The sequence below is a fragment of the Eriocheir sinensis genome, chromosome 58, assembly GCF_024679095.1.
Source record: "Eriocheir sinensis breed Jianghai 21 chromosome 58, ASM2467909v1, whole genome shotgun sequence".
Classification (NCBI taxonomy): domain Eukaryota; kingdom Metazoa; phylum Arthropoda; class Malacostraca; order Decapoda; family Varunidae; genus Eriocheir; species Eriocheir sinensis.
Window position 1 is genome coordinate 5,546,949 of NC_066566.1, and position 17,591 is coordinate 5,564,539.

The window sequence follows — 17,591 nt, forward strand, 5'->3', positions numbered from 1 at the left end:
GTTGGGGACAGTGAAACCACCAAGGGAGGTATAGATACATAGACATAGATAGATAGAGATAGACAGAAAACAAAGACAAGCGGAGAGGCAGTTATGCTGGTTCGGGGTTTCTTATATTCAAAAGCAGCGTGCGGGAAAGGATATCACGGAATGCTTTCGTAGTAGCGGAGGCCACGGACTCCCGAACACGCGGCGCCTCGATGGCCTCCAATGTTCAGAGCCGGAGGAGGGAAAAGGAAATGGCAGCTGAGGTCAGTGCCGTGTCAACACCGGGAGGAGGGAAGGCAGTGAGATTGAGGGAGGAGCGTGTTGACTGTAGCTGAGAGAGAGAGAGAGAGAGACTGACGGAGACAAAAAACACAGAGAGGCAGTGAGTTAGGCAGTCATTCACTCAGTCAGTCAGTCAGGCAGTCAATCACCCAGTCAGTCAGGCAGTCAATCACCCAGTCAGTCAGGAGGCAGGGAATAGCGGCACCATCAGCAGCAGCCGCCTCACTGTTTACATCACTTGCGACACTTGAGGCCGTCACGCAGACAAATGGCCACACTCCCCGCGCCCAACACTCCCATCGCCCGCCACTCCAAGGCACGCCGCTGATGGCTTTAGGGGATCGGCTACCCGGATACGCTGCTCTTGGGCTTTCCTTTCAAGTAACAGTCGGGAGTGCATGGCGTGGCTTGTTTTCTGCTCTTGTATGTTTGTTCTTTTGTTAACGTGGGTATTCGGTTATTTTGACTTTACTCGGATATTCGGCGATTCGGTTTTCCGGTTAAGTGAGAGTCAGGATTGAGGTGTCTGACTTCTCTTTTTCAGTATCCTTTTTTTGCATTGATTCGTTATTGTCCGGAATATGTTGCCTAAAGGTTTCAATAAGTGCAATATACCTGGTACTCTTCTGTAAGATTTTCCTTGGAGTGTATTGCTTAACATGTCTTATTTTATGCTGGTCTGATTTTTTGCTAGTGAATTGTTATCTGGAATGGGCTGCTGTAGAGGCTCCAATACGGGTAATATATCAGGTACTTAGCTATTAGACTTTACTTTGGCAGGAGTTGAATGTATTGATTAACGCTTCTTTCATCAATTTTTCAAGTAAGCCATAAATGTATTGCTTCTATGTCATTCTATTCTCTCGTTAATGGATCGGGTTCTCTGTCATTAGATTCTCCTTAAGTAAGAGTCAGGAGTCTATTGCGTGACTTGTCTTTCTTTTTCTCTCTGTTTATATTCATTGCCAATCGAGTCGTTGTCAGCTGTTACTGCTTTGTTTTGGTTATTCTCTTTGATTTATGTTTTGTTTTAATCGTTCATTTTTCATTCACTTCCCTTCCTTGCAGAGTCAGGAATGGTTGTTGTTGTTATGTTTTGTTTTTGTCATTCTTTTTTGTTTAGTTTTCATTCTTGAGTGAGGATGGGATTATTGCGTTTGTGTTCTGCTTTAATCATCCATTTTTTTTATTGTTTTCTTTCTTGTGGAGCGAGAAATGGATAGTCGTCGAGTTATATTTTGTTTCTGTCATGTTTTATTTAGTTTTTATTCTTGTTGAGCGAGGAAGGGATTATTGCGTTTTGTGTTCTGCTCTAATCATCCATTTTTTTTATTGTCTTCTTTCTTGTGGAGCGAGAAATGGATAGTCGTCGAGTTACATTTTGTTTCTGTCATGTTTTATTTAGTTTCCATTCTTGTCGAGCGAGGAAGGGATTATTACGACTGCCATTCTTTATTCCGCTTCTATCTTCGTTTTATTTAGTTTCCATTCTTGTTGAGCGAGGAAGGGACTATTGCGTCTGCCATTCTTCACTCTGCTTCTATCTTCGTTTTATTTAGTTTCCATTCTTGTTGAGCGAGGAAGGGAGTATTGCGTCTGCCATTCTTCACTCTGATTCTATCTTCGTTTTATTTAGTTTCCATTCTTGTTGAGCGAGGAGTGGATTATTGCGTCTGTCATTCTTCTTTCCGCTTCTGTCTTTGTGGCGCAAGAGTCAGGAATCCATTGATTTACTCGTATATACACCATCGCTTCATTTCCTGCGAGTGGGTAAGGAGGATCAGGAGGAACACAGTGCGGTACAACATCCATTCTTTTCCTGTCCTTATCATCTCGTTGGATAGGAGTCAGGAATGTGTTGTGTTATATTTTGTCCTTGTTACATTTTCTACCAGTGACAAGGATTAGTCAGAGGTGCATAGCGCTTTACAACGTTATTGTTATCTTGCTTTTATCTCCTCGTTGCATAAGAGTCAGGAATATGCTGTGTTATATTTATCATTGTTTTATCGCCTGCAAGTAAAAATATATTCCGTTACAACAATATTTCTTCTCTTGTTCTTATTGCGTCGTTACATAAGAGTCAGGAATATGCTGGTTTTTTTTTATTTGTTTATTTTTGTACAGCAAGGGAGGCAGCTGAAGGGCAAAAAAATAAACAAAAATAGCAACTAACAAGCCTGCTAAACGCTGCTCCGGCAAAAGATAAAAACAACAACAACGAGAGGCCAAGAGATCAATCAATTTCTTTATTTATCATTGCTATATTTCCTACATGCGAGTAAGAACATATATTTCGTTACAACAGACATTTCTTCTCATTTCATCGTTACATCAGAGCCAGGAATACGCTGTGCTATGTTTACCACTGTTATATAGCCTGCGAGTTAGGATATATTGATAGTAGCAGGGTGAAGAGCGGCACTTACAATAATCCATTTCTCACTCAACAAGAATGAAACCTAAATACACATCACTTCTTTTCGTGGTGCTGTGTCGTCGTCAGGTAGAAGTCAGGAATATACTCTGTAATATTTATCATTGTTTTATTGCCTGCAGGTTATAATATATCTCCCTGCAACATTATTTTTTTCTTCGTGTTGTTATCCCGTTGTCGTCAAGTAGAAGACAGGGATGTGCTGTGTGATTTTCTCATTGCTATAGTGCCTGCGAGGAAGCATACATTGGGTTAAAATAGCCATTCTTTTTTTCCTCTTATTGCGTCGTTAGCTATAGGTCAGGAATATGTGTTGTGTTATACGAGTTACTAATATCGTTCCTGTAAGTAAAAGGGTTAATAAGAATATATGTATTGTGTGATAAGACATTCATTTCTTCATATCATCTCGTCGTTAGATATGAGATAGATTTTTTTTATATACGAGTCACTCTTACCGTTCCTGAGTAAATAAGTTATGGTGGGAGCATACGTTGTGGCTGCGCATGGCCTTGGTGCTCATCTCAGTAGCATTAGTCCTTGAGCCTGTGATGGAGGGTGGAGTTTTGTGAGTAAGGGTTAGTAGGAATATAATTAATGTCGCAATTAATTTTTTTCTTAATGTTACCTCTTCGTTAAATGTAGTTAGGAATATGTTGGGTTAGGTTTGCCTTTATTTCAGTTCCTCGGGGCAAGGGTTAGTAAAAATATGTGTAATGCGTCATAATATTAATTCCCTTCTCGCTGTATCGTTAAATAAGTTATGAAAAATTGTGTTAGAGGTAGAAATATGCTTCGTTGGATTAAGTTGGATTAAGTTTTGTTTGACTAAGTTAGGAATGTTATGTTTGTTCAAGTTAGGCATATGTTGTGTCAGATCGGCCATTGTTTAAGGTCCCATGATTGCGTAAGTGTTTGATAATGTTCAGTATATATGAGTTAGTAATGTGTTGTGTTATATTTCCTCTTGAGTATAAGTAAGTGTTCGTAATGTTAAAAAAGTATGAGTTGGGAATATTCTGTGTTTGCTGTGATCTGAGTAACTTTTTTTATTACTGTTCCCTTTTTTTGTGCCCTTGAGGTGTCTCCTTTGTTGTAAAAAAAAAGTTATATAACCGCCACTCTTTCCTATTATCTCTTCGTTAGATGAGTTAGAAATATGTTGTTCTAGATTCACTATTAATATATTTCCTCCTGAGCATAAGTATGAGGTAGTAACGTGCCATAAGCGTAATATCTTCTTCGTATAGTCACTTAGTTTAATTAGAGCCAGAAGTGTGTTGCGTTATTGATCCCGCCGAGTTAAGTAAGTCCAGCACATTATCGTTTGCCAACCTTTTTCTTATTGCATTTATATTCCGCTGTGCAAGAGGAACAAACACTGTGCATAGTTCTATTTATTATTTTATTAGGAGTCGAGCTGAACAGGGAGTTAATTTTATTTTGGTCTTTCTACTGCTATTACATTTTTATTTAATTTTATCGTGTGTAAGTGGAGCGAATGTTTTCAGTCTCACTTATTAATCTCTCGTCCCATGCTTTCATCCTCGTTGCACAAGTGTCAGGAATAAATACGCTGATCTATTCTGTTTATTTGTCTACTTCATCACGGGGTAGAGTCAGGTTGGGTTGTTAATTTATCTATTTGTTTATATTTTATTTTGTTAGTCTATACTTATTGTTTCACTGTATAGAGTGTAAGTGGATCGCCTGTTTTGTGTTATATTCTCCCTTCTTTTTATTATCATTATAAACAGTTCCCTTAAGTTGTAGTAGTGGTGGTAGTAGTAGTAGTAGTAGTAGTAGGAGGAGGAGGAGGACGAGGACGAGGAGGACGAGGACGAGGACAAGGACGATGAGGAGGAGATTGAGGAGGGTGATGAGTGGTAATAGTAGATGTTAGTAGTGGTATTATTATTATTATTATTATTATTATTATTATTATTATTATTATTATTATTATTATTATTATTATTATTATTATTATTATTATTATTATTATTATTATTATTATTATTAGTAGTAGTAGTAGTAGTAGTAGTAGAAGAATGTCGTTATAGTAATCCCTTCAGTGAGGAATACCCCTTCAACATGTCTACATATATACCAGCGTTCAAACACTTCATATCCACGTTAGTCTGTACACTAAGAGCCGGGAATATATTTACTTATTTATCTTGCTCATGTGTAACGGCGGAGCACAATAGCAAAGTCAGTCCCCCCACCTCACCTCGCCCTCGCCTAACGCTGCACGCCATCGACCTTCCATTAACACTGACGCAACAAACACTCCGCGACGCCGCCTGACTGAGAGGGCCCCGTGCATGCCCCCGCTGCCGCCGGTCTTCCGTGGCCCGTGACTGCTGGCTTACTTGCTGTTCTTTACATTCACATTGCATGACGCGACAGCTCAGAGTGAAATCGAATGTCCTTCACTGTCCTTAGATATATATGAAGTGTTCCTTGTTTGGAGTCCTGTATTACGTTTTATTGTAGATTGTAACACTTTCTTTTTCTTTTTTTACTTCTTTTGTTTATTTCGTGACGTGACAGCTGGTTGTGGAATGGACGCCTTTCTCCACCTTTGTAAATGATGCAATACTTATTATCATAATTTTGTAGATAATTTTTTTTATAGAATGTAATGTTTTTTTCTCTTTTCCTTGCAGGTAAGAGAAATGCTTGAGATTCTCGTCTGTGGAGGTAAGCTGAGGTAGTGACGTACGGAGATGAGACGAAAGGCGGTTGGTTGATAAACTGAGTGACTGAATACATAACTCGAGGCGCCGCTGGAATTATGATCGTGTGGAACCGAAACAAATGCTGAAAAAGAGAAAGAAAAAAGCAAATATATTGAATAGGACGGCTACCAGTCAAATAGTGCAGTAATCCAGAGCAAGGTTATGAAATGTGGGTGAGCAAGTCCGTGGAGTTATTTACGTGTGTCGAGAGGTGGTGGGGAGGCAGGCGACCTGTGTGTTCCTGAGGGCAAACACTCCTGATCACCGCTACTTTAGGAGTCGTGATTCTCTATCCAGACGACCACCAGAGTAAAATGTTGACTGAGCCAGAAAAGAATAACTAAGGCAGAGGAGAGAGATCAAGGAAAAAATAAATGACGTACGAAATAGGAAAAAAAAAAAAAAGGAATTAAGCTTAACTTACAAAGTCGAAAGGCAAAACAGAATAGGACGCATGGCGGTGAACACGTAAATTCATGAAATAGCAGACTGATTTAGCAGTATTTCTGTGTGCACACAATATTATCTAGATGAATGTACAGCATTGTGCTCCACCACCACCACCGCCATCCGTTACATCAGTGTAATAACCTCCCTTTATCACACTTGATGTCCGGTGCGCCGCGTGTCCACGGCCGCCAACCCCGGAGGCAAGGCGGGAGATTAGTGCGAGCAGGTCTTTCCACGCATAGACAGAGGTGACTTGACGTTCATGCTTGGACGGAGAGGGAGTGGACGAGTTTTGCTGTCACAGACTAGTTAAAATATACTCTTAATTTTTTTTCTCACAAGCCCGTGATGATTTAAAACACGTACTCACACTAAAAAAGTATCGTTACAGTGGGGTCCGGCGTGTTTCACACTGAGCAACCCGATATTCTCGGCAGGGTTGGTAAAAGTGCGATCACCCCCACCACCTCAGCTTTGCTGGTGGGGGCAGGACAGGACCCCCGTAAGGGAGGGATAGAGAGGAAGGGAGACACTGAGATACCAGATATCACCATAATGTTAACGGAGTGATTTGAGTGCCACTTGTTTAAGCTTTACATTCACAAATTATAAAACAATAATGTTCATATACGTAACAGCGCTGGGTAGAAGTATTCCCTCATGTCAAAGACAAAAACATCAACCATCAACGCATGTCAGATATGGTTCAGTTCATAATGTGCTATCCTAGAACTAATGTTTCCACTGAACGTGTCTTTTCTCTCATGAACAAGCTGTGGGCATCTGAAAAAAAACAACAACTTCAAGTTGCAGTGCTAAAAGTATTCCAATACAATAAAAGCAACCTTGCCTGTGCTGTTTTTCTAACCATGTGTAATATATACGATGCTCCCATAGCGAATGTCTAAGAATAACGGAAGTTGTTTATCATAATTATTATTGTCTCCTAAATGGACAAAATTCTAAGTATTCACTTGTGTGTGAAGTGTTAAAGCAATCACCCAAACACGGCAATATTTTAGTGCTTCATAAATCACAGATCAATTCACTTCGACTAAGACTCCACCTGTGTGTTTCATGAAGCGTTACTGTGCCAGCTCAAATTCTACTGCTTCATTTACGAGTCCCGCTCACTTGATTCAGGCGTGTGAAGCCACACCCACCACACGCTGTGATACCAACATGAGTACCCTGTTATCAATGGCTTCGTCCTTGGTGTCAGTTTGTATCGTGTTGAATGTGTAACGATACTTATTTGAGTGTGTGTACAACGTGTAGTGCTTGTACAAGGTAAAAAAGGTAACCGGGCTATCACCCTAATCGGGACGCCATGCACAGAACGGGAAATTAGGGCTCGTGAGTGGACAGGCGTGATCTATTCCTGAACAAGTGGCAGACGCAGGGAGTGTCCTCGGCCGCGCGGTGCAGGGCGTGGTCGCGGCGTGCTGCGGGGCGGCGAGCTTTGCGCCGCCTCGCCCTGCACGTGGAGAGACACTGAAAAAATTACAGAAAAAAAGCTTTCCGTGGAATGTTGTAGATAAAAGTGCACTTTTCTGCGGGAATTCATGCAAAATTGGTTACACATGCTAATTCTTTTAAAATTACTGATTTTTTATGCATTTTTTACTCTGTTGAAAAGTTCTTTTATACTGTGTGAATCGCAGGTTTCTGCCTTCACGTGACGCGCGTGTGGAGGCGGCGATCATCGGAGTGACCGTCAGCATCATGGTAGTCGTGAGGCAGACGTGTTACCATTACCAACCGTGTCAGTGCTGCTCTGAACAAGTCAAAGGATCTTGCGGCTACGGGCTGTTCCTTATTAAGGGTGAAGGGAATGTGATGCGGCTCAGGGTTACTTGCTATGGGCGGTGTGGCGGGGCGGTGTGGGTGAGGTGAGTGAAGGGAAGGGTGAGAGGTGCGGGGACGTGAAGGCCTGGCGGCAAGGATGTGTTCTACATGAGAGAGAGAGAGAGAGAGAGAGAGAGAGAGAGAGAGAGAGAGAGAGAGAGAGAGAGAGAGAGAGAGCTCCTTAGCCGATCTCAGAGTACTGTTACCACCTTTATCCACAACACTCCCCATCCCCATTGCTCAAGGGGGTGAGTAACCGCTGCTTTTCAGCCGATAAAACTTTCGGCCTGAGCGGGGCTCGAACCTCAGCCTGCTTGGTCTGAGGCTGAGAGGGCAGATCCTTAGTCCACTAAGCCACCGTAGCGGTATGTGTGTGTGTGTGTGTGTGTGTGTGTGTGTGTGTGTGTGTTCAGCCCTGCTTTGAGACACCGCAGGTCCCAGGCTGCAGCTTCACAGCCGGCAAGCAGCACCGCTGAGTCGTGCTGGCAGGGACGGGCAGCAGCAGTAGGGCTAGCAAGCAGCACCGCTGAGTCGTGCTGGCAGGGACGGGCCCCGGCAGTAGGGCTAGCAAGCAGCACCGCTGAGTCGTGCTGGCAGGGACGGGCAGCAACAGTAGGGCTAGCAAGCAGCACCGCTGAGTCGTTCTGGCAGGGACGGGCCGCGGCGCCTCGCGAGTCTCTTCATATTTTATTCCGGGCATTATGGGACTTAACGAGATTTGTAGAATATTCAATGAAGTACCCGGTCGTTGGCTTTGATGGGGATTTATAGAAGAAAAAAGTTAATTTCTTGGCGGGATTGAGCCGTAAAGAGTGGCAGCTGCGAGCGACACTCCCCGAGGGGCGGCGGCGGCGGCTTCTTTCCTCCTTCAGGTGCTGTGGGAGCTCCGTCCGCTCCTCCCTGTATCCCGTGTCCCTCACCGCCGGCCCGTCTGGGCCCAGGTGTCTCGAGCCCTGCCGAGGCGTGCGAGGCTGGCAGAGAAGAATGGAAGGGGAAAGATAATGCAAAACATAATGGGAATAGAAGTAACTGTATGCTAATATTACGATGATGGAGCGGCCTACAGAGAAGGAGAGTCTGGCTTAGATGTCTCACTCCCACTGAATCCTTCACTTCTTCAAGTAGGGAATCATATATCTCATTCGGAAATATATTCATAAAAAGATTGTTCCTCTTTTAAACTTTGGGTGCAGAAGTTGAAACGCCCGGAGCGGCGGCGGGCCATCAATATCCCGGCGGCCGGGCTGCGGCGGCTGCCCCCGCGCGGGGCGGCGCCGCCAACACTTGGATTTGTGGCCGGATTATGATTATTATGACGAACGATTGAGCGGTCTCGATTAGGCCGCCTCGTAACGATAACAGATTGCTAATGTTATGAAGGGTGATTAATTAACATTTAGATGGCCTGCCTCAGGGCACGTGGGCGCCATGGCGTAGCGGAACCCTGGAGTGAGGGCCGCGGCGTGTGTGGGGCACCCGAGGCTCCAGGCTAGACTGGTGTGTCTAATTTCGCGACAGCGACAGAATATGCGAGAACGTGTGAGGGATGAGGAGTCTGGGGCGCCGGACCTGACCGTTAAGCTGAAGCGGAAGCCAAAGCTGATTCAAGGTTATTAAATCATCCCCTTAGCCACGGCCTATCCACCTTCTTTAATAAAATACTCCTTTACGTTTCTGCTGTGGTGTGGGGGGGTGCGGCGGCGCCGTCTTGTATTATTTCTTTTTTTTTTGATTGGAATCACATCATCATTCAAGAATGTATCATCCCTAAAAATTGAAGGTACATTTCCAGAGAGGCTCTCAAAAAAATGTGGCCCAATCAGTTGATCGTCAATGATGCCACACCAAACATTCACTGAAAATCTTTCTTGAAAATTGCACTCTAGAGTTTCATAAAAGTAGCTTTCGTCAGTATAAAAATACTGGAGGAGAGTTGCTGATGTTCATTTATCACTGACAAAACTCTATCCTTTTTTTTTGAGATGTAAAGATGAAAACCTTCCTTATTAAGTGTGTGTGCCATGCCTTGAGTGAATATATTCAGTCTAGTTGCATCCTTCTCTTGTGTGATAGTGGGACTCTGCCTCGCCATCTGAACAATTTGTCAGAATACCTATGTTACTGTAAGTAAATGGCATCTTACAGTATGTAGCGTGGAGGAATAATAAAGCAAAAACACCGTGAAACACCCTGTATATCTCTGCCAACCTCACAGAGAGCGCTGCTTCTCTTACCAAGAAGCTGTCGGGAGGAGGGATCGAACTCACAATTCATCGGTCGCGAGCCGAGCACCGTATCCACCGAGCCAACAGGCTCCCAACATCTTGACCGTCGAGCTTGGCCAAAGTTTCCATCAGCTCCCACAGTGCCCAGCGCCGCCTGTGCCATCCTCTCGTTGTGGCAATTTGCTTCAAGTTGGGTGAGCAGCACATCACGGAGCCTGGCTGCCGGGCCGCTGGCACAGAGCTCCCTCAGGGGCCTCGAGCCGCTCCACCTGACGCAGACGGCTAAACAAATGTAATAATTAGCATAGTGATTCGTTTTCAGAATAATTCTGTGCCGTGAACGTCAGAGAGGATGGTGGCGTGCCTGAGGACGCGGCCCTGGGAGGCCAGTACGGACTCTGCCACTAATGTAATTGTTGCTCTCCCGCAGACTTGATTGTTCCAGCCACTGCTAAATGGTGTTAAGTCACCCCGGATAAAGTGTGTCCTGGCTGCACCGCACCGCTGTCCACCAGCCTCACCCCGGCAGGAGCTGCCTCAGCGCTAGGGAGCTAGACTCTGCTGCTGCCACTCGTGAACAGCCAAAACAAGACGTGGCTCAGCCTTTTCAGTCTCGCTCTGCCTTTCTCGTTAACTGGTGACAGATGCTAGAAAATGATACCTTTAGATCCTACTGCTGCTAAAAGTGTTACTGTTTATGATAATGTTATTTTTACTCTTTAAACAAATTTCATTTTAATGCGTACCTGGCCTGTGGCAAGGAGCGGTGCAACGAACCCCTGAGCGCTGCAACACACACCAAGGAGCGACGCGGGTGTAATACTATTTAGTTGATTAGCATCGATCGTGTTGCATTAGTGTTCTTGAGGCGCCCAGTCAGTCCATCGCTCAAGCCCTTCATTCCTTCAGGCGCGACACTCTGCTTCCACTCCCTTATCCCCCCTCATTCTCTCTCTCTCTCTCTCTCTCTCTCTCTCTCTCTCTCTCTCTCTCTCTCTCTCTCTCTCTCTCTCTCTCTCTCTCTCTCTCTCTCTCTCTCTCTCTCTCTCTCTCTCTCTCTCTTCCAACCTCCCTTATTTTTTCCTCTTTCCTTCTCTTTCTCTCTCCCTCTTTCCTTCTTTCTCCCACTCTTTCCCTTTTTACTTCTCTGTCCTTCCTTCTCTTCCTCCGTCCATCTGTCCCACTCTCCTTCCCTCCCTCTTTCCTCATTTCCACCCTCAATATTTCTGCTCTTCTCCCTCTTATTCCTGTCCTCCTTCTATCCCTCCCTCCCTCCCTCTATCCATGCTTCCACCTCCATGTCCCGCCGCGCCTTGGGCCACACTGATCCGCCTGATGGATGTATCACTTCCTTACGCCTTGTTTCTGTCTGATGGGTGCCCGGGGCGTGACTGGATGCTGCTCCCGCTTGCTTCCTGCATGTTGAGGACGGCCGCAGAGACAATATGCCTTTCCAGTGACCTCTGATATCTTGTCCTTGTCGCTGTATTGATGCTGACTCGTCTCTAATGCAGTGGGAGAAACAAAGAGGGAGGGAGACAAAGTTAAAGAGGGAGGAAACGAGAGAGCGAAGGAAAGGAGGGAGAGAGAGAGCAGTACTTCTCATAGCCTTCTGTATAGACACTGTTCACCTCACCCTCCTCCCTGTCAACTCAGATCTCTTGTCCCTACCTCCGTATTGATGCTCTTCCGTCACTCATTGATGAAGTTCTTTTGTTAGCTTATAGACACTCCTTACCCTTCCCCGTCACCCTAGATGTCTTGTCCTTGTCGACTTATTGATGCTTTATCGTCACATATCGATGCAGTACTTTTGTCACCCCTAAAGACACTGTTCGCCTCGCCCTTCCCTGTCACTCCAGATATCTCACCGCCGTTTTAACCCCTTGGATGCGGATTTCCTACAAGAAGACATCACCAAGCTACAGGAATGGAACAAAAAGTGGCTGCTCCAATTTAGTGAAGAAAAATGTGAGGGGAAATCCAGCATACCAATACCACATGGGAAACACTCCACTACCCACCATAGAGGCACAGAAAGACCTGGGAGCATATGTTACCAGGCTACCAGTGAAGGCGAAATCCGTGCCAATCGCAGTGGACGGGTTAATACTGTCCCATCACTCATCGACATAGCACCTTCGTCACTCTATACACACTGTCTACGCCGTCTATATATCACCTCGTCGTCCACCTTGAGACACCACCCACATGATTTACAGGTTGGTATTATAAGACCATTTCGCTTCTAACATCAACTATTTCTAAAGGTCAAAGAGGGAGGCAATTGAGTTCTAATGAGTGTTTCTTTAGGTTCATGGTACTGGAGAAGGGATAAACTACCATCAGGTCAAAAAAACTATTTCTGGAAATGCCCAATCGTCCTAGGAAAGCCTTGTCAAATAGTGGAACTTTAGCGACAAAATGTTTAGTAATACGGCCCACAGTGTCCTGCTCCCTCACCCTCCAGAGCTTTGTTTATTTAGAGTTTTCTCACTGAGACGCAATTATATTCTTTAAGCCTTACCCTCACGACACATTTGCAATCCTCTTATTAGCACCAGGAGCTGTTTATCTCTCGTCTGCTGGTGCTAAATTGTTTATTTGTGAAGTGGTGGCGACCCAGAGCGACCCATACTTAGGAGAGCTCTTGAGGTTCAGTAAGGTTGGAAAATTTTAAGTAGGGAATTGTATGAGAGCGAACTGAAAACGAAAAAAAAAAAAACCCCAATAGGAGCACGGAAATAAGTGATGGGGGGATAAGTAATGATGGTGCGAGTGTGTGTGTGTGTGTGTGTGTGTGTGTGTGTGTGTGTGTGTGTGTGTGTGTGTGTGTACTATTTGTGGCAGTATCCCCGCTGGTTATTATTACTCCCGTGGGCTCCGGAAATTTACAGGCCAGCTTATGTCATACTTTTCATTTTGGATTTTGTACAGTAGTTGTTTGGTTTTTTTATTGCTTGTTAGGGTATGTCGGTGGATGTGTGTGTGTGTGTGTGTGTGTGTGTGTGTGTGTGTGTGTGTGTCGATCATTTCCCTGTTGTCCCATAAATTATTCGTTTTCCAGTGATGTAGAGAGTTGATGGTCATGGCGCCAATATAGCCCCAAGGACACACACACGCACACACACACACACACACACACACACACACACACACACACACACACACACACACACACACACACACACGAGCTAAGTGCAAGTGAATATAGCCATAAGTCAACATAATATACAAAGCTGCATTACGTCGGTTCTCTTGTATCGGTTCTCTGAATATTTAATAGCAATCCATATTCATCCTTCCTCCTTTCTTTTAGTACTACTTACGTTGATATTGTTCTCTCTTCTATTTCTTTTACCGTGCATCTGTAAGAGTATACATATAGCTAGCCAGCCAGGGGAAGGGGGCGTGATGGGAAAACTGTGGAGGAGACGCAGGCAAGGAATTGGAAGAAGCTGGTGAAGGGAGGAGGGGTAATGGGGGCGGGAAAAGAACTGGGGGTTAGATAGGACGCAGGAAGGGAACGAGAAGGCTGCATCGACTCGGGGGAAGGGGGCGTGAAGGGAAACTGTACGGCTGTCATGATATAGGAAGCGGCGGCGCCATCATGCACGACTGCCATCAAAGTTACGAGCCTGGCGCGGGTTTTGGGGCGCCGGGGGATGCGGGAGGAGAGGGAGGGACTGAGACTGGGCTATGGTCTTAAACATTTCGGCGCCTACACACACACATACACACACACACACACACACACACACACACACACACACACACACACACACACACTCGGCAAGTCTTTCGTAGGAGTTGTATGTCCGTGGCTCGTTTTATGACCCTGGTGGTAGTCTGACAAAGTTCCTGTATCTTGAACGTTAAAAAAATACAATCAGGAGAAAAACTATTAATCTCCTTTTCTGCCTTTGGATGTTGTTGATGTGAGAAGCGGAAGAAGTGTCTGAGCATACCGACCTCAGCGAGACTTTTAGGCAGAGGCGAGGACGGGATGGGGCAGGAGGAAGAGACGGGGCGGGGGCTAAAAGGGATGGGATAGGGGACTAGGATAAGGTAGAGTACATTTTTTTTTTACAGCTAAGGAGACAGTTCAAGGGCGTAAAGAAAAATATAAAAAAAGCCCGCTACTTACTGCTCCTGAATAGAGGTTAAAGGAGTGGCCAAAAAGAGAGGTCAATTTCGGGAGGATAGAGAGTTAGAAGTGCACCAGAATAGGATGGGATAGAGAGGCGGGGGTGGACAGAGGAATGGGATAAGGGACAAGGATTGGGAAGGGTAAAAGGCAGGGTAGGGTGGGATGGAGAAGCAGATATATATAGGGGCTGGATAGAATTGGGTGGTAAGGAAAGACGCTTCAGGTAGAGATATTCGGAATGATGGAGGAAACACAGCCATGGGTAGAAGCAAGGCAGGGGTGGAAGGCAAGAGCAGGGACCGGAACAGGGGTAGCAGCAGCAGTCGAGATAAAAAAAAACAAAAAAAACAAAACAGGGATAGGGCTTTCTCATCTTACAGGGTTGGGCATGAAGGCAAAAATGGAAGGTGTCGAGGAAGGGAGTTGGCAGGGTGCGAAAACAGGGTTGGCGAGGTGCAAGGTTATAGAAGGGAGCAAATATATACCACACCATAGAAGCGTAGCAGGAACAGAGGGAGGAAAGGAAGGATAAATCATACGAAAGTTCATAGGGCAGGTTAGCTGGAACAGGTATACGGTAGCTGCTTGGAGGCGGGGAGTTGTAAAGCGACTAACCCCCTTATGTATTCTCCCCGTTAGTTAGTTAGTCATTGGGAGGTGGAGAAGGGGAGGGTAATGGGGGGCAAAGGTGTGCGGGGTAGAGGTAAGCTGAGGAGGGGGTCGTGGGAGGGGCTGGGGGAGGGGGTGGAGGGAGGGTCTGAGGTAAGGCTGACTGATTTAATTTTTTCCCGGGTTCCTCCATCGCTTATTGTTTCCTCGGATCTTGAATAAGGCCGCGGAGTCCCCGATATGACCCCTGATTATCGTAATTCTCGGGACAAAACACGCGAGGAAGCAGGAATGTATCGTGTGTGTGTGTGTGTGTGTGTGTGTGTGTGTGTGTGTGTGTGTGTGTGTGTAAGCATTTTAAATAGTTTTGTATGTTTCTTATGCTCGTGTTTATTTATTTGTACCTCCATTTCGAACCTTGATGTTAAGACCGTTTCACCCTTTCCCTTAAACTCACCGACCTTCCTTCCTTCCTTCCCTTCCCTTTTCAATTTTTTACCTTCATTTAACTTTCCTTTTACCCAATGAACTTCCTTTCTCTACCCTTCTACCTGGCAGCCTTCCCTCCCTCCTTCTACCCAATGACCTCCTTCCCTTCTCTTCCCTCTGGCTACCAATCAACAGCCTCCCTTTTAACCATAAACTCCTTTCCTTTTCATTGTACACAGCAACCTCACTCCACTACTCCCCTCTCTCTACCTTCCCTTCCCTTCCCTCCCTTCCCCCGCAGCCTTCCTCCCTCTCCGTGTCCGCCCCGCTCCGGGAGTACTAAAAATAACCCGCAATAAAACACCTTTAAGCCCGAACACTTAACAGCAGGAGGGAAAAGATGTAATGTGTAAAAGGGAACAGGTAAAAGGGAGCGCCCAGAAAAGTGAGGTTGTTGTAGACGTGACTGTGGACTGACTGACTGAATGGCTGGCTGGGTGAAAGGTTGAATGGGTGGCTGACTGGCTGGCTGGATGAATGGCTGGGTGACTGACTAGCTGACTGGTTGAGTGTTTTTTGCTTGTTACCTGGTTGACTGGTTTGTTTGTATGTGTACGTTTGTATGTTTGTTTGTTTGTTGGTTGGTTGGTTGGTTTATTGGATGATTTGTTGGTTGGCTGAGTGACTGGTTGGCAGCGTGAGTGACTGAAAGACTGGCTGGCTGGCTGGCGAGTGGCGACGTGACGCGGGAGTGTTTTCAGAGGGCAGGAAGGTAAACACGGGGCCTTGGTGGCTCAGGGGTCGGGGAGCCGCGCCAGGATTGAGGCGGGGCGCTAAGTGACCGCCGAGAGGTTTACGGGGCCTTGGGGCGAGGGGCGAAGGTAAGATTACAGGCCGCGTCGAGCACCGCTGTCCGGGGCTCGCTGTTACCTGCGTCCTGGCCGGGGAACAAAGACTGTCCGCCCTCTTTCTTGTTGGATTGCTTGCTTGTTTAATAACTTGCTTGCTTGCTTGTTTTTCTGCTTTCTTGTCTCCTTGTTTAGTAGCTTGTTCACTTGCTTGCTTACCCGCTTGCTTGCTTACTTTCTTGCTTGGTTGCTTGCTTAGTATCTTGCTTGTTTGCTTGCTTGCTTGCTTACTTTCTTGCTTGGTTGCATGCTTAGTATTTTGCTTGTTTGCTTGCTTGCTTGCTTACTTTCTTGCTTGGTTGCTTGCTTAGTATCTTGCTTGTTTGTTTGCTTGCTTGCTTGCTTACTTTCTTGCTTGGTTGCTTGCTTAGTATCTTGCTTGTTTGTTTGCTTGCTTTCTTGCTTTCTTGCTTGGTTGCTTGCTTAGTATCTTGCTTGTTTGTTTGCTTGCTTGCTTGCTTTCTTGCTTTCTTGCTTGGTTGCTTGCTTAGAGTCTTGCTTGTTTGCTTGCTTGCTTGCTTACTCGCTTGCTTGCTTACTTTCTTGCTTGGTTACTTGCTTAGTATCTTGCTTGTTTGCTTGCTTGCTTGCTTATCCGTTTGCTTGCTTACTTTCTTGCTTGGTTGCTTGCTTAAAGTCTTGCTTGTTTGCTTGGTTGCTTGGTTACTCGCTTGCTTGCTTACTTTCTTGCTTGGTTGCTTGCTTGGTTGCTTGCTTACCTGCTTGCTTGCTTACTTGGTTGCCTGCTTACTCGCTTGCTTGCTTACTTCCTTGCTTGCTTGCTTGCTTTGTATCTTGCTTGTTGCTTGCTTACCCGCTTGCTTGCTTACTTTCTTGCTTGGTTGCTTGCTTAGTATCTTGCTTGGTTGCTTGCTTAGTATCTTGCTTGTTTGTTTGCTTACTTGCTCGTTTGCTTGCTTGCTTACCCGCTTGCTTGCTTACTTTTTTGCTTAGTATCTTGTTTGTTTGCTTGCTTAGTATCTTGCTTGTTTGTTTGCTTACTTGCTCGTTTGCTTGCTTGCCCGCCTGCTTGCTTACTTTCTTGCTTGGTTGCTTGCTTAGTATCTTGTTTGTTTGCTTGCCTGCTTACTTGGTTGCTTGTTCGCTTACCTGCTTGCTTGCCCACTTGCTCGCTTGCTTACTTACTTGCTTACTTATCCGCTTGCTTGCTTACTTACTTGCTTACTTATCCGCTTGCTTGCTTACTTACTTGCTTACTTATCCGCTTGCTTGCTTACTTACTTGCTGCTCTCTTGCTTTAGTTTGCTGTTGCGGCACAGACAAGCCGAAAAGAGATTATCGCTCAAGTTTGGCTGTTCAGTGTAGTTTGCTTGCTCTCCTGCTCGCTTGTTTGCTTGTTTAGGCGCGCGTGCTTGTTAGGTGTGCGTGCCGCCTCTGTGTGTGTGCCGGCCCGAGCTGTAAGGGAGAGGGGAATATACTTGTGTTAATTAATTATCTTATTTGTTTATTCATCTGTTTATTTACCGACACCAAATTTTCAGCCTCGGTTAGTGTGGTTATTTG